Source organism: Hevea brasiliensis, chromosome 4, assembly GCF_030052815.1.
Source record: "Hevea brasiliensis isolate MT/VB/25A 57/8 chromosome 4, ASM3005281v1, whole genome shotgun sequence".
In the NCBI taxonomy this organism is placed as follows: domain Eukaryota; kingdom Viridiplantae; phylum Streptophyta; class Magnoliopsida; order Malpighiales; family Euphorbiaceae; genus Hevea; species Hevea brasiliensis.
In genome coordinates this window covers 13,433,119-13,451,803 of record NC_079496.1, presented here as the reverse complement: position 1 = coordinate 13,451,803, position 18,685 = coordinate 13,433,119, and the positions used below count along the sequence as shown (strand labels likewise).

The following is an 18,685-nucleotide window of genomic DNA, read 5'->3' as shown; positions in this document are numbered from 1 at the left end:
AATCTTGGAGACCCGTGTAACATTCTGCCAGAAGAAATCTAGAGAACCGAGGAAGAGACAAAGTACACGGGCCGTGTAACTTGACCTGTGTAAATCTTGGAGACCTGTGTAACTTTCTGTGCCCATGCAAAACAAGCCCATTCAGCTCCAGTAAGTTACACGGCCCTGGGCCCTGAGCCGTATAGTGATACACGGGCCATGTATCCATCGACAGTCAGATTCCTAATTCCGCTCCTATTGCAGTTTTTGACAGAGAACCTAACCCTAGACCATTTAATATAAATAGAAGAGTTAGCAGCCGACTAAAGAAGGCCCGAGGGATCCAGAGACGCCTCCAAAAAGGATTCAGCAGCCTCTCCATTCATCTTTTAGAATTCTTCTTTAGTTTTTCTTTTATTTTTCTGTAAGCTATGAGTGGTGAAGTTTTTCATTTAGTTCAAGGGATTCAAGTTCTTTTGCTTGATTTGTGAGACCAGGTTCTTAATTTAATTTATGTCTTTTTGAATATCTATTATTTTCTGATTTATTTGTCTTTGATCTATTGAATGATTTGCTAAAAAGGCCCATTAGTTGATTATTTGATGAGATCAATTGCTAGTTCATCTTCATAATCCGTAATTGTTGTGCAAGATTGAACATAAGTAGCAATTAGGTTTTATTGATTATGATCCCAGTTTTCGATAATAACCTAAGGAAACAATAGGGTGGATTAAATGATTTATGCTTCATAAATTGTTGTTCAGCTTAATTACTTCCTTTTCTTAAAGCAGTTATTAATTTGATGAGGATTGCTTAATACCAACTCAGTTAATAATTAGAGTCAATAAGAGTGCTGGGCTCGAATTGATGAGTATAGGGAAGTCAGGGGTTTACCTCGTTGTTTGGTAAATCTACGTTAAGTATTCAATAAGAGATAATTGTATTTCTTTTGTCTATGATCAAATCAATGCATTGGAATGAGAATTACCTTGGAATGAAGTTTGTTTAAATTGAGATTTTAATATTTAGCTCTTGAATTTCTGCTTCCTTCTATTTTTGTGTTACAAACCCCCCCCCCCCCATTACATAAGTGCACGAAAATCTATTAATTCTGTCTCTAGGGTTCGACCTGGATTTACCATTTGGTACTGAAAATATTTTATAGTTGGTAATTTCAGTTAATTTAATTTCTGGTGGATTCGACACCCACCAAAAATTTTGGCGCCGTTGCCGGGGACTGATGTTCATTTGATTTCGTGTTTTTGGTGTTAGATATTCTGTTATTAATTTAGTTTGTGAGTTGTTGCTATTTTCAGGTTTTTTGAAAAGAAAAAAATAAAATAAAATAATTACGGTGTTACTGTTTACTTTTACTGTTCATTAAGGAGTTTGGTTGACTTTGGAGGGCGGCCCATACCTATTTTGAAGGAAATGACGCTCTGATCAAGACCAATCAATCCATAGGATTCTTTGGCCCCACCCTCTTAAGGCCAAATTCCATTGTTTTCAAGGGTTTTGAGGCATTTTTCTGTTTTTACTTTGATTTCTTTTTGTTTATGACAAGAACTTCTCAATATGGTGAGTTGATCTTTGATCCAGAAGTAGAAAAAACAGCTAAACAGTTGAGAAAATTGGCTAAGCAAGGTAGGCTGATTCTGAGTACATCTGAAGGAGTCCAATCTCCAAAGAAGTTAAGTTCAAATTCGGACTCAGAGTCAAATTCTGAAAATGAAACCATGGTTGCTCGGACTTTGAAAGAGTTGGCTGCTCCTAATCTAAACCAACAGCCTTTGTGTATTCAATATCCTGCTTTAAATGTTGCTTTTGAGTTAAAATCTGGCCTAATCCATTTGTTGCCTAAGTTTCATGGTCTTGCAAGTGAGGATCCGCATAAGCATTTAAAAGAATTTCATGTTGTGTGTTCCAACATGAAACCTCAAGGAGTTTCAGAGGATCAAATCAAGCTTTGAGCTTTTCCCTTCTCACTAGAAGGCACAACCAAGGATTGGTTGTATTACCTTCCTTCCGGATCTGTTAACTCATGGAATGGGATGAAGCAGATATTTTTGGAGAAGTATTTTCCTGCTTCTCATGCTGCCAATATAAGAAAAGAAATTTATGGCATTCGGCAATAAAATGGAGAGAGCTTGTATGAGTACTGGGAGAGATTTAAGAAGTTGTGCGCAAGCTGTCCCCATCATCAAATAAGTGAGCAGCTGTTAATTCAATATTTCTATGAGGGACTTCTACCAATGGACCGCAGTATGATAGATGTTGCTAGTGGAGGAGCTTTGGTTGACAAAACACCAAAAGAGGCAAGAAGGTTGATTGCTAACATGGCAGTAAATTCTCAACAGTTTGGAATGAGAATGGACCACACACCCATGAAGGTTAATGAGGTAAGTACATCTAACCTTGAGAAACAGATTTCTGATTTAACTTCTTTAGTGAGGCAGTTGGCTGTAGGAAACATGCAAACTGTTAAGGCATGTGGAATTTGTTCGGGATCAGGTCATGCTACTGACATATGTCCTGTGTTACAAGAGGTTGAATCAATGCAACATGCTAATGCAGTAGGACATTATGGATAGCCACAATATAGGTATGATCCCTATTTTAATACTTATAATCCAAGATGGCGAGATCATCCCAATTTGAGTTATGGGAATCAACCGGTGCAAAACCGATACCAGCAGCAAAGACCACAAGTGAATCAACCACAACCACCTCCACCTCCGCCTCCCTCAAATCAAGGTATGTCACTTGATGAAATTGTTAAAGCTTTGGCTAACAATACACAACAGTTTCAACAGGAGACCAGAAATAGCATTCAAAACATAGAGAGGCAGATTGGTCAGTTAGCCTCATCTGTGAGTAAACTAGAAGCTCAAGGTTCTGGAAAGCTCCCATCACAAACAGTCATGAACCCCAGAGAAAATGCAAGTGCTATACTGTTACAGAGTGGGAAAGAAGTTGATAACCAAACTCCACATGAGCCAAAGAAGAAGCAGGGAGAAAAAGAGTCTGAAGTTTCTGAAGTTGAGGTAAGTACTGAATCTAAACTGAATAAGGTTAATAATTCTATTCTTCCTCCATTCCCATGCAGGTTGGCTAAAAATAAGAAAGAAGAACAAGAAAAAGAAATTTTGGAGACTTTTAGAAAGGTAGAGGTGAATATACCTTTACTTGATGTGATCAAACAAGTTCCCAAGTATGCTAAATTCCTTAAGGAATTATGCACTACAAAGCGCAAGTTGAGGAATAATGAGAAGATCAGTGTGGGGGAAAATGTGTCGGCATTAATTCAGCAAAAATTACCCCCTAAGTGTAAGGATCCAGGTTCGTTTTTTATTCCCTATAGAATAGGTGATTCTAAATTTGAACGTGCAATGGCAGATTTAGGAGCATCTATTAATGTTATGTCAAATTCAGTTTTTCAAACTTTAAATTTGGGTCCTTTGAAAGAAACTAGTGTCATCATTCAGTTAGCTGATCGTTCTAATGCTTACCGATTGGGAGTAGTTGACGATGTGTTGGTGCAGGTTGGAGGATTAATTTTTCTTACAGATTTTTACATGCTGGATATGGAGGATGATAGTCCTCTCTCATCAAATTCAGCTTTGATTCTTTTTGGAAGACCTTTCCTAAAAACAGCCAAGACAAAAATTGATGTGGATGAGGGAACCTTAATTATGGAGTTTGATGGAGAGACTATCAAATTTAATATCTTTGATGCCATGAAGTATCCTGTTGATAATCATTCTGTCTTTTCTATTAATGTTGTTAATACATTTGTGCAGGATGTTTTTGAGGATGAGTTAGAAAGAAAATCACAATTGCATGAATTAGAGGAAAAAGGCTTATGAAAATTCTAGGATCTGTAAAGAAAAGACCAAGGCATTCCATGACAAAATAAGGAAGCAGTTTGTGATTGGACAAAAAGTTTTATTGTATAATTCCATATTGAAGCTGATGATTGGTAAGTTGCATTCTTATTGGATTGGACCCTTTGTTGTTACTAATGTGTTTCCTTATGGCGCAGTTGAAATTCAAAGTTTAGGAACTAATAAGGTGTTCAAGGTCAACGGTCATAGACTCAAGCCATTTTATGAAGGGTTTCAGGAACATACAGTGGAGGAACTCAAATTGAGTAACCCAATTTATGAGGATTAAGGAGTTTAGCTATGTCGAGCTAACGACGATAAACAAAGGTGCTTCTTGGGAGGCAACCCAAGGGTGGCTTGTTAGCCACAATCAGATTTGTTTTCTTTCCCTTATCTTATTTTATTTTCTAGCATTTTTTTTTCTTTTGCATTTGGGCTTTACATTGGGGACAATGTAAGTTTTAAGTGTGGGGGAGGAGAAATTTGTTGCTTTAATAATAATAATAATAATAATAATAATAATAATAATAATAATAATAATAATAATAATAATAATAAAATTTGTCCTTAAAAAATTGATTCATGATTCTATATTAACTCTCGGAGAGAAGTGCTCTGTCCTTGAAATGACTTTTCTATTTTAGATTGAATTTTTGAAATTTTAGGCAAGGTAATAGCAACTTTAATGATGGATTTTCCCTCTTCTCCATAGCATAGAGAAATTTTTTTCATGCATAAATCATTTAGGCTTGATTTAATGGTTAAATAATTAGTTATGTGTGCTTTAAACTAGTGTCACGCATATTTTAGAACTTTGTTTAATCTATCAGGGCACTTTATAATATGTAGATGCATAAATTGGGGGAAATAAAAGGTTGAACTTGAAAATTGCTCCGCTATTTTAGTTAAGCAAACTAACCAGGGGTCTTCATGAACCCCATGTCGATTCTCAGGCCAAAAGCTAGCTAGGATATGAGCAAGGTACTTTTCTGAAGGTGACGGTTAAAAGTAACTGTGACGAGAGAGAAGTTCCAATTTAAAAAAAAAAAAAGCCCATTTCTATCTCCCCTAAGTTTGCAAAGAGCTATAATTGTTGTGCCTTGATAAATTAACCTTGTGTTTTGGTATGTATTGATTTAAAATTTTATGGAACTCTAATTGTGTGAGCTTAATTGATTTCAAGCCTAATGTTTTATGTTGAAAAATTGTTGATATATTGGTATGGTGTTGATGGAATTTGTTGTGATGGTTATTACCTTACTTGCCTCTTCTTTCAAACTTTTAATCTTTTGTTAGAGAATGATTGTGATAGGGTGAAGTTAAGGAACTTCTAAGTGGAGTTGATTGAGAATTTAAGTCATGCTTGAGGACAAGCATGGAATAAGTGTGGGGAAATTTGATAAGTGCATAATTTATTAATTTTACTCCCATCACATTTATTGCTTTTAATGTATTTTTATGTTTAATTTAGTCGATTAAAGTATAGTTATCTATTAGCCATATGTTTAGAGAGTTGTTGAAATAATTGTGTTAAATGGAGAAATTTGACTATTGCTGTATTTTTCAGGGTTTTGGTGAAGTTCCGGAGCAATATAGTGTGGAAGGAAACTTGGAAAGGTCGAAGGATTGAGAAGCGTGGTTGACACGAAGTACACGGGCCGTGTAACTTGACCCGTGTAAATCTTAGAGACCGTGTAACATTCTGCCAGAAGAAATCCAGAGAACCGAGGAAGAGACAAAGTACACGGGCCGTGTAACTTAACCCGTGTAAATCTTGGAGATCTGTGTAACTTTCTGTGCCCATGCGAAACAAGCCCATTCAGTTCCAGTAAGTTACACGGCCCTAGGCCCTGGGCCGTGTAGTGATACACGATCCGTGTATCCGTCGACAGTCAGATTCCTAATTCTGCTCCTATTGTAGTTTTTGACAGAGAACCTAACCCTAGACCATTTAATATAAATAGAAGAGTTAGTAGCCGACTAAAGAAGGCCCGAGGGATCCAGAGACACCTCCAAAAAGGATTCAGCAGCCTCTCCATTCATCTTTTAGAATTCTTCTTTAGTTTTTCTTTTATTTTTCTGTAAGCCATGATTGGCTAAGTTTTTCATTCAGTTCAAGGGATTCAAGTTCTTTTGCTTGATTTGTGAGACCAGGTTCTTAATTTAATTTATGTCTTTTTGAATATCTATTATTTTCTGATTTATTTGTCTTTGATCTATTGAATGATTTGCTAAAAAGGCCTATTAGTTGATTATTTGATGAGATCAATTGCTAGTTCATCTTCATAATCCATAATTGTTGTATAAGATTGAACATGAGTAGCAATTAGATTTTATTGATTATGATCCCAGTTTTCGATAATAACCTAAGGAAACAATAGGGTGGATTAAATGATTTATGCTTCATAAATTGTTGTTCAGCTTAACTACTTCCTTTTCTTAAAGCAGTTATTAATTTGATGAGGATTGCTTAATACCAACTCAGTTAATAATTAGAGTCAATAAGAGTGCTGGGCTCAAATTGATGAGTATAGGGAAGTCAGGGGTTTACCTCGCTGTTTGGTAAATCTACGTTAAGTATTCAATAAGAGATAATTGTATTTCTTTTGTTTATGATCAAATCAATGCATTGGAATGAGAATTACCTTGGACTGAAGTTTGTTTAAATTGAGATTTTAATATTTAGCTCTTGAATTTCTGCTTCCTTCTATTTTTGTGTTACAACCCCCCCTCCCCCCCATTACACAAGTGCACGAAATCTATTAATTCAGTATCTAGGGTTCGACCTGGATTTACCATTTGGTACTGAAAATATTTTATAGTTGGTAATTTCAGTTAATTTAATTTCTGGTGGATTCGACACCCACCACCTGCTCTTCAACTCTAGACTAAAATTTTTTCTAGGGAAGCTAAGATCACGATGGTCCGGACACTTTAAGGTTATGCAAGTCTTCCCGCATGGAATTGTAGAGATTTGGAGTGAAACCTCAGGAACATTCAAAGTGAACAGGCAAATACTGAAGCCATACTTCCTGGGAGAACCCATAGAGAAGGGAGCCAACTGCACCCTCGATAATCCTCCAGCCAAACCATGACTAATGAGGAAATAATCCAGCTAAAGACTATAAATAAGCGCTTTTTGGGAGGCAACCCAAAATTTCCAATTTTCCTTTCTTTCTTTCTTATTGTAATTTTGTTTTATGTTTGTTCATATTTTATTTTGTAGGAACCCCAAAAAAAAAATGTGAAATCTAGAAAAGTAACCATGCTCTTAATTCTTGCATTCAATTTTGGTTATATATATATATATATATATATATATATATATATATATATATATAAAGTGGCCAGACGACGATTACACGTGCCGTGTAAGATTTTACACGCCTCGTGTGACATTTTGGAACCTGGAACCAAGATTGCATAAGACCATAGGAACTTACACGGGTGTACCCCATGTAACGCTACACGCTCCATGCATCATAGAGGGAGGCAAGAGTTTTTGAAATTAAGAGGGATAGAAGGCTACACGGGTCCTCGAGGTAAAATTACACGGGTCGTGTAATCTATTAAGCAAGGTAACTCATGAGACAGAAGGTTACATGGATCCCCAGCCGAAATTACATGGGCTGTGTAACTTAGCACAAGTAATAAAATTACGGATAGACAGTTACACGGGTCTATATGTCGGGACCCGTGTAGTGATACAAGCCCCGTGTATAATGTCACAGACGCGACTCCTAAGGCTCAAAACGAGTGAAATGAAGAGTCATAATGCCTCTTTAAATTCACCCCTCAGCCTCAAACCGTCCCCCAAGCCAAAACCTTTCCTCTCCATGCCTCCAAGTCTTTAAAAATCTCTCAAATCTCCTCTCCCCTCCCCTCACCAAACCCTAGTTTTCTCTCTTCAAAAGTCACCAATGGCCCCTGCAAAATGACCTGCAAGAAGAATGGGCTCTTCCTTAAGGCAAGGAAGCGACTCCTCATCCTCACAGCCTTAGCCATCACCACAACGCCCACGAACAGCCCTAGCCCCACCTCCACCACAAGCAACCCCATAACCCCCTCCACCGCAGCCTCAACAGCCAGCATAGCAGGAATTCTCCATCACTTGGAGATTCCGCGATGATGCCCACAAAGCCCTTTACACCTTGCTTCACACCTGGAAAATAAGCTCTATAAAGTACATGGATTTCGGGCTGTTAGAACAAATCGGACTGTAGGACGAAATCAACGGACTTCTTGACAGTATCAGATGGACCAGGTTTGCCCAACTCCAATTCCCTGCATATCAAGACACCACATTAGAGTTTTTGGGGAGTTTCTGAAGGAACGGAAGCGTGAAAAATACAAGTTTATACCATTGAATTCAAAAATTTTCACCTAGGGTCACACGCACCATGCAAGATTTATTTTTATCTATTTGATTTCAATGATAAACAACATATTAAAACTCTTTTAATATGTTTTTGGATCTGTATTTGCCATTTAAGATTTTAAAATTAATCAGATTAATTTTAGAGCCCTAGATTAAATCAAGAACGATTACACTAACCTCTTGATGTGCTGCAGTGTGTCTGCGCCTTTGAGATTCGTCTTCAGGACACCAGATGTTGTCCCTCTAGCTTGTCCACACCAAGAACACCTATGGCAGCCCTTGAATAGCTTCTAAAGCTTTTTCTATTAATTAGAAAATCAAGTTCTGCCTTTTAAGAGATTAGAGATGTAAACAGGACACTAGAAACAATTTCTAGTGTTCTTAATTCAAGAGATTGATGGCTAATCTCTTTGAATTGATGAGAGATGAAGAGAAATAGCTGGAGAGGCTCAAAGTGGCGTGACAAATGAGAGGAGAGGCTGCTGGTTATGTTTTCTTTTCATAACCACACTTAAATAGCTAGGTTAACACATTAAACCCTAGCCACATGTCACCTTTTAATTAGCTCTAGGTTTAAGTGACTCAATCACATTGTGCCAAGTGTCAAAACTATATTTAATCTTGATTTTAATCATCTTACATGATTAAAAAAACATTTGGCAAGCTTATGTGTAATCCCATGTGTCACCATCTCATGGTGCCACGTGTCACACTGTGAAATGACCAAAATGCCCCTGTGTCTTAATTTTGAGTTCTTAACCCAAAATAATTATTTTCTTCTTCTAATTAATTTATATCAAATATAAATTAATTAATTAATCTCTATTAATTAATTTCTCATCAATTAAATTCATATTTAAACACTTTAAATATAAATTTAATTTATACTACATCCAATAATCTAGATTTGGTTTCAAGTCATGCTAGGGACTTTGCAATTTAATTGCAAACCAAATCTATTTAATTAATCAATTAAACTCTTTAATTAATTAATTAAATCATATTTAAATAGGTGATAACTTGTGTATGTGTGTGACTTACTAGGCTCATCACTAATTGGCAATGAGACATGATATCAACTCTTAATATCATCAGAACTCTTTCTTACCATAAATGATTTCTCTAAATCATTTTATGAACCTCATAGACCATGGTTAACACCTAGCATAGCATGCCATGGCCACCCAATTAGTAATAAGATTTACCTTAAAGGAACCTATAATCATATGTTACCATGCACTAGAATCTCTCTGTTATAAAATCCCAACTCAAGCTGGAGTCATGGTTTATGTCAAACTCCATTTGCTATGAATATTATGTTCTCTTTTAATTCTAGTTCTTGATTAAAAGATTTTTCTCATTAGAAACTCTTTTCTGAATAAATCTATCTGTCCTGGCCAGGAACTTGAAACATCAAGAACAATTAAATGAACATAGGATTTTATCTCTATTTACTTAGAGGAACAGATTCCATCTTGATCAACACCTACCTCCATATATAACTAGTAGGAGCCAACACATGCCCATATACCCATACATAGTACAAGTATGAAAGCAGTATCAAACTCAAACTACCTATATACAAGATAACTGTGCTATCTCAAGTCTAAAGATTATATGCACTGATATGATTTATGACAAAACATTGACAAGAGTAAACTCCATGTGCTTGTCATAAGTGTCACTGGTTCAGCCTACTTATCATTTATAAGTGCCTATCATGTTTGTTATATGGCATGAGACTCACCATTCCATCTTATTTATATCTCATATAAATAACTTGGGAACAAACATTAATACAATCTTTCTGGATAAGTCATGTCCTTATTATGAAGTATCCTCGATTGTGAACCTATTTATGATACTTTGTGCTAGAAATATTGTCACTCATATTCTTAACAACTTAAGAATAATATTTCTAACAAAATATCAATGGACCTTTTCTATTACACATAAATATATTATGTAAACGGAAAAGTGGAAATGCCTTTTATTAATAAAATTATGTACAAGATACATACTAAATGATATGCTCTAGGGCATATTACTAACAATCTCCCACTAGCACTAGAGCCATTCATTACAATATCTTAGACCTATCTTCTCAAGATGTCGGTCTAACTGAGTCAGTGACATAGGCTTAGTGAATGGATCAGCTGGATTTTCAGCTGATGCTATTTTCTGCATGGCTACATCGCCTCGCCCAACTATTTCTCTAATAATGTGGTAGCGCCTTTCTATGTGTTTGGATTTCTGGTGAGACCTTAGTTCCTTAGCTTTGTATGATCGCTCCATTATTGTCACGATGTAGTGGAACGCTGACTCAATGGAAGGAACTCTGTAAGTTCATCACGAACTTCTTTATCCAAGCGACTTCTTTTGCGACATCGATGCAGAATATACTCACCTCGATGAGTGGAATCTGCGATGCGTGCTCTGTTTGGAACTCTTCCAACCATCGCACCTCCATTACAAATGAACACATATCCAGAGGTAGACTTTCTATCATCGATATCGATTGGAAATCGAATCGTATAACCATCCAATTGCAAGTCTCCACCTCCATAAATCAAGAATAAATCCTTAGTTCTTCTCAAGTACTTAAGGATATTCTTGACTATCCAGATGTTCCAAACACGGATTGGATTGATACCGCTAGTCAAACTAACAAAGATATGCGATATCCGGCCTAGTACACAACATTGCATGCATTAAACTTCCAATAGCCGAAGCATATGGAATCCTGGCCATCTTATCTCTTTCTTCAGGTGTCTTTGGAGACATCTCTTTAGAAAGGTGGATACCATGTCTCACTGGTAATAATCCTCTCTTGGAATCAAGCATGTTAAACCTCTTTAACACTTTTTCCAAGTATAGACTTTGGGATAAATGTAACGATCGGGAACCAGCCACTAGAGGAATTGTCCGCTTTGGCCATAAGCCTCACGGTTTTGTCCCATAGGTGGAATGGAGAACTTCCCAGGAGGTCACCCATCCTAGGATTTCTCTCAAACGAGCACGTTTAACCCTGGAGTTCTTCCAACTCTCCAGGCCATTCCACCAAAAGGCGCCTCTGTAATTAGTTCCCCCATCTTATATATCATTACTTTTGAACCCAAGACCATCTCCGTGCTTTGCCGATGTGGGATTTGCCTAAGGGATCATCCTTTCGCAGGACCTTTTTCCCCCCCTTTCGGGACTCAGCGTCCTCGTGAGTTTGCCACATCGCCCAAGAGGCACGGCGGCTCGATACCAATTGTAACGATCAGAACCAGCCACTAGAGGAATTGTCGCTTTGGCCCTAAGCCTCACGGTCTTGTCCCATAGGTGGAATGGAGAACTTCCCAGGAGGTCACCCATCCTAGGATTTCTCTCAAACGAGCACGTTTAACCCTGGAGTTCTTCCAACTCTCCAGGCCATTCCACCAAAAGGCACCTCTAGTGATTAGTTCCCCCATCTTATATATCATTACTTTTGAACCCAAGACCATCTCCGTGCTTTGCCGATGTGGGATTTGCCTAAGGGATCATCCTTTCGCAGGACCTTTGATCGGGCTCCAACCACTACATCGGCAAAGCACGGAGATGGTCTTGGGCTCAAAAGTAATGATATATAAGATGGGGGAACTAATCACTAGAGGCGCCTTTTGGTGGAATGGCCTGGAGAGTTGGAAGAACTCCAGGGTTAAACGTCTCGTTGAGAGAAATCTAGGATGGGTGACCTCTGGGAAGTTCTCCATTCCACCTATGGGACAAAACCGTGAGGCTTATGGCCAAAGCGACAATTCCTCTAGTGGCTGGTTCCCGATCGTTACAATTGGTATCGAGCTTCGCGTGTCCTCTTGGGCGATGTGGGCAAACCTCGGCGAGGGCTGAGTCGAAAGGGGGAAAAGGTCTGCGAAAGGATGATCCTTAGGCAAATCCCACATCGGCAAAGCACTGAGATGGTCTTGGGTTCAAAAGTAATGATATATAAGATGGGGAACTAATCACTAGAGGTGCCTTTTGGTGGAATGGCACGGAGAGTTGGAAGAACTCGAGTTAAACGTGCTCGTTGAGAGAAATCCTAGGATGGGTGACCTCTGAAGTTCTCCATTCCACCTATGGACAAAACCGTGAGGCTTATGGCCAAGCGAACAATTCCTCTAGTGGCTGGTTCCCGATCGTTACTCGCGTGCCTCTTGGGCGATGTGGGGCAAACCTCAGCGAGGACGCTGAGTCCCGAAAGGGGGGGAAATAGGTCCTGCGAAAGGATGATCCCTTAGGCAAATCCCACATCGGCAAAGCACGGAGATGGTCTTGGGCTCAAAAGTAATGATATATAAGATGGGGGAACTAATCACTAGAGGCGCCTTTTGGTGGAATGGCCTGGAGAGTTGGAAGAACTCCAGGGTTAAACGTGCTCGTTTGAGAGAAATCCTAGGATGGGTGACCTCCTGGGAAGTTCTCCATTCCACCTATGGGACAAAACCGTGAGGCTTATGGCCAAAGCGGACAATTCCTCTAGTGGCTGGTTCCCGATCGTTACAATAAACCAATTATTCTTTTCGCTCTATCTCTATAGATGCGAATCCCAAGAATATAGGTTGCCTCCCCTAAGTCTTTCATGGAGAATGTATTTGACAACCATACCTTTATAGTCGTCAACATACCTGTCTCATTACCTATCAACAGTATGTCATCCACATATAAGACAAGGAAAGTGATAGCACTGTCACTAACCTTCTTATATACACATGGCTCATCCTCATTTTTGATAAAACCAAAGGATTTAATGGCTTCATCAAAACGGATGTTCCAACTCCTCGAAGCTTGTTTCAACCCATAAATGGATCGCTTTAGCTTGCATACCTTGGAACCATCTTGGGATTCAAATCCCCTAGGTTGTTCCATGAAAATGTTTTCTTCAATGTATCCATTGAGAAAAGCTGTTTTGACATCCATCTGCCAAATCTCATAATCATAGTATGCAGCTATTGCTAATAAAATCCTAATTGATTTAAGCATGGCAACAGGCGAGAAAGTCTCCTCATAGTCTATTCCTTGCCTTTGGCGAAACCCTTTCGCTACTAGCCTTGCCTTATAGGTCTCTACCTTTCCATTATAACCAATTTTCTTCTTGAAAACCCATTTGTTCCCTATAGGTACAATACCTTCAGGTGGGTCAACAAGATCCCAAACTTGATTCTTATACATGGAATCAATCTCGGATTTCATAGCATCAATCCATTTTGAAGAGTCTATATCTGATATAGCTTCTTCATAGGTAAGTGGATCATCTCCATGATCTACTTCTTCATGAGTAGACAACTCTTGTTCTTCTTTATGAAGAAAACCATATCTCACTGGTGGGTGAGATACCCTGGTTGTTCTACGAGGAACAGCTGTAGATGTTTCATCAATGGGTATAGGTTGACTAGATGGATCTATATCCATCTGATCTGTTGGTTGGTCAGAATTCTCCAATTCTAACTCTATTTGCCTTCCTTTGCCTCCTTCTTGAACAAACTGTTGTTCAAGAAATGTGGCATCTCTACTTATCACAACCTTTTGTGAAGTAGGCAAATAAAAATAATATCCAAAACTATCTTTTGGATATCCAACAAATCGACCTTTTTCTGATCTGGTCTCCAATTTATCAGTGTTCAGCTTTTTGATATAAGCTGGACAACCCCAAATCTTAACATGCTTAAGACTTGGTTTGCTTCCATGCCATATTTCATAAGGTGTGGAAGAAACTGATTTTGATGGAATCCTATTCAGAATATACAAAGCTGATTCTAATGCAAATCCCCAAAAGGAGATTGGCATATCAGTATAGCTCATCATACTTCGTACCATATCCAATAGGGTACGATTTCTCCTTTCAGATACACCATTCACCGTATGGCGTTCTGGAGGAGTCAGCTGAGAAACAATGCCATGCTCTCTCAAGTATTCATCAAATTCAGTACTCAAATATTCACCTCCACGATCTGATCGAAGAGCTTTAATACTCTTTCCTGTTTGATTTTCTACTTCAGATTTAAATTCTTTGAACTTTTCAAAAGATTTATGTTTGTATTTCATCAAATACAAATACCCAAACCTTGATTTATCATCAGTAAAGGTAATAAAATAATGAAAGCCCCCTCTAGCCATTTCTTTAAATGGACCACATACATCACTATGTATTAGTTCCAAAATATTTTTAGCTCTTAGCCCTTGTCCAACAAAGGGTGATCTAGTCATTTTGCCCTGAAGGCAAGATTCACAAGTTGGAGTAGGCTCAGAGCCCAATGAGGATAGAATCCCCATTTTCTCCAATTTTGCAATCCTATCTTCTGCAACATGACATAACCTTAAGTGCCAAATATATTTTGAACTTGAGTTGGTTTTCACCATGGCATTGTATTCTTTTAGATCACTTGCATTCAATTTGTGTTTGTCATTATTATCCAAATAATAAAGACCATCATTCATATAACCCGAACCAACATATTTATTTCCAAAATAAATATTGCAAACATCATCTGTGAACTGAAATTCATAGCCATTTCTAGTCAAACTAGATATAGAAATGATGTTCTTAAAAGCATCAGGTACATATAAAATATTATCCAAACACAAAACCTGTCCAAACATGTAAAAAGATTTAGATCCTATGGCTAAAGCTTCAACAGTTGAGCCATTGCCAATCCGGACTATAATATCTTGAAAACGCAAGTCGCCATCGCTTGCTAGTTCCTGCATATCATTAGAAATGTGAGAACTGCACCGAGATCTAAAACCCAAGTCAGATGAACTATGAGTATCATCGTAATCTAAATAACAAGATATGGACATACCTTCCGAAGGTGTATCCTTCTTGTCCTTCGAGAAGCAAGATACTGCGCGCCTTTTCCAAAGGCCCATCCTTTTGGCGTGGAAACACTTTCCTTTGCCTCCATCGCCTTTAGTCTTCCTTTCTGCTTAGCTATTTTCTTGGAAGGACCAGAATCGAGGTTTCTTTTTCTTATTGCCCTTCTTCTTGTTGGACTTTCCACAGAAGAAGATGCAACCAAAGCTACCTCTTTTCCTTTATTGCACTGGCATATTCTTTTGGGCAATAACCAGCATGTTGAGTAATTCACTAAGGTGCATTCTGTTTAGTCATATGGAAATTTGTCACAAAATTCCCAAAAGACTCGTGAAGGATCAAGGATCAAATCCGTTTGTAGTTGGAAATCCATGTTGAAGTCAAGATGTTCCAATCGCTCAATCACCAATCATCTTGTGGACATGATTCCCAACATTCTGTCCCTCAAACATCCTCATACGGAATAGCCGTCTAGATATCTCATACCTAGCATTCTCGCTGTGCTCACCATACAACTCTTGTAGGTGAAGGAGGATCTCACTGCACTCTGCATGTTCTCATGTTGCTTCAGAACTCATTACTCATGGAAGCAAGCATGTAACACTTAGCTCTCATATCATGCTCCTTCCACTTGTCCAAAGTTTCATGTTCCTCTTGTGTGGCCTCTGGAGGTAAGGGACCAGAACATTTGAATCTAGAACATATCCTATATGTTCAAGGTTCAGACAAGTTTCAAATTTCTTAGCCAATCGCATGATTAGGTCCTGTCAACTCATTGTGATCAAGTATGCTTGCAAGGATATTGGATGGTGGTGGTTGTTTTGTGCTCATTTTTATCGTAAAATTAATCGCAGAAAATAACCAGATTAATTAGTAAATGTATCATGTAATTAACCAAAATGATTATGGTCTTTTAATCAAATTGGTCCTCCCACTAACTTAGCGAATCCTACACTTCCAAAGTAGAAAACGGAAATCCTAGTTGGATGGATTTCTAGTGGGTGATTGAATTCTTATAATTCTATTGATCATCCTCAGGTACATCCATTATTGGAATTACAATAAACTATAAGTGAGCAACTCCTTGCACATCACATCTCATGTGAGGTTAAATCATTTACCTAGCCCCTAATGATCAAAATCTCATGTACATCCATTATTGACTTATCTTGCATTAGTTAAGTTGATCCCATTGAGCCAGTAATTATGCAAATAATTTTAATGTCCTCAGGTACATCCAATATTGGGCACCAAACCATTTACATATTTACAACATCTCATGCTTAACAATTATTCTTAAGAAAATCTCTTAAATTAATTGCATCTCATGCAACTATTTAAAATTTCTTAAAATAATTGCCCCAATGGAGGGCTTATGTTATAATTACTTTAATTATATCATTTCCAACTTAATCATTTGTTTGGAAGATTTTATAGCCATCCTAATTACTATTAAGGTCTCACTTTGCACATTATCCATTTAGCATGCATATATCATATAATTGCATACATTCCCATACATCTCATGCATTCATGGATAAGCAGTAAATATGGTATGATCATGGACTTTCTAAGGAATTCAATTCTGAGCCACCAAGAATTGAATCAGGGCATTCCTAGGTGCATTTCATTCATTCATTTTACAAGAGTTGCTGAAGGAGTACATAATCAACACTTGATATTGAATTCCTCCCACTGGTCCCACCAATGCTCTTGACCTCCTTGAACTTCTTGCAATCCAATATTACATAGTAATCCTTGGCATACCAAGGCGAATTTACAAGAACTTAAATAAATGAAATTACAACCCAAAAATATTACAAACTTAATAATACATGCCCAAAATAAATTAAAATAAATTAATTAATTTACATTCCCAAAGAAACATAAAAGAAATAAATCCAATCACATTGGTCTTTTATAGTCCATGATCATCCATCATGCATATCACTATTTAACAATTAAATAAAACATACATACTTAAATTAAATTGAATATCTCATATTCAACTTAAAAATCCAGATTTGAATATGATTCAAATAAATTTAAAAATTCAGATTTGAATCTCATTCAAACAAATTTAAAAATTCAGATTTGAATCACATTCAAACAACTTCAAAAATTCAGATTTGAATCACATTCAAATATTTTTTAAAAAATCAGATTTGAATCACATTCAAATATTTTTTAAAAAATCAGATCTGAATTTTATTGAATCAATTTTAAAAAATCAGATTTAAATATGATTCAAACAACTTTAAAAATTCAGATTTGAATCACATTCAAACAACTTTTAAAATTCAGATTTGAATCACATTCAAACATTTTTTTTTAAATTCTGATTTGAATCATAATTTAATTGTGTGATTAAAACAACTAATTAAACACTTTAATTAGTCAAAGAATAGGCCTTAGATCATACAACAATTGCAGAATTAAAAGCCAAACCTTGAACCACCCATGGAACCATTGTTGCCGCCACCATTGGTGGCTTCACCATGTGTGACGCCACACCTCTTAATCCAACCAGCTATGAATCAATCATCTCATGATCAAATCACACAATTAAATCATATAATCAACAATCTAAATGGCAAATATAGTGGCTCTGATACCAATTGAAGGAACGGAAGCGTGAAAAACACAAGTTTATACCATTGAATTCAAAAATTTTCACCTAGGGTCACATGCACCATGCAAGATTTATTTTTATCTATTTGATTTCAATGATAAACAACATATTAAAACTCTTTTAATATGTTTTTGGATCTGTATTTGCCATTTAAGATTTTAAAATTAATCAGATTAATTTTAGAGCCCTAGATTAAATCAAGAACGATTACACTAACCTCTTGATGTGCTGCAGCGTGTCTGCGCCTTTGAGATTCGTCTTCAGGACACCAGATGTTGTCCCTCTAGCTTGTCCACACCAAGAACACCTATGGCAGCCCTTGAATAGCTTCTAAAGCTTTTTCTATTAATTAGAAAATCAAGTTCTGCCTTTTAAGAGATTAGAGATGTAAACAGGACACTAGAAACAATTTCTAGTGTTCTTAATTCAAGAGATTGATGGCTAATCTCTTTGAATTGATGAGAGATGAAGAGAAATAGCTGGAGAGGCTCAAAGTGGCATGACAAATGAGAGGAGAGGCTGCTGGTTATGTTTTCTTTTCATAACCACACTTAAATAGCTAGGTTAACACATTAAACCCTAGCCACATGTCACCTTTTGATTAGCTCTAGGTTTAAGTGACTCAATCACATTGTGTCAAGTGTCAAACCTATATTTAATCTTGATTTTAATCATCTTACATGATTAAAAAAAAACATTTGGCAAGCTTATGTGTAATCCCATGTGTCACCATCTCATGGTGCCACGTGTCACACTGTGAAATGACAAAAATGCCCCTGTGTCTTAATTTTGAGTTCTTAACCCAAAATAATTATTTTTTTCTTCTAATTAATTTATATCAAATATAAATTAATTAATTAATCTCTATTAATTAATTTCTCATCAATTAAATTCATATTTAAACACTTTAAATATAAATTTAATTTATACTACACATCCAATAATCTAGATTTGGTTTCAAGTCATGCTAGGGA

At 37.0% G+C, this 18,685-nt stretch overlaps 1 non-coding gene across 1 annotated transcript; it reads right to left on the bottom strand.

Moving 5' to 3' along the window:
• Nucleotides 1–2,078: 2,078 nt before the first annotated feature.
• On the bottom strand, nt 2,079–2,185 carry LOC131179824 (small nucleolar RNA R71). Its single transcript, XR_009148710.1, has one exon. It is a non-coding gene; the product is annotated as a small nucleolar RNA R71 (small nucleolar RNA).
• Between the last annotated feature and the right edge of the window lie 16,500 nt (nt 2,186–18,685).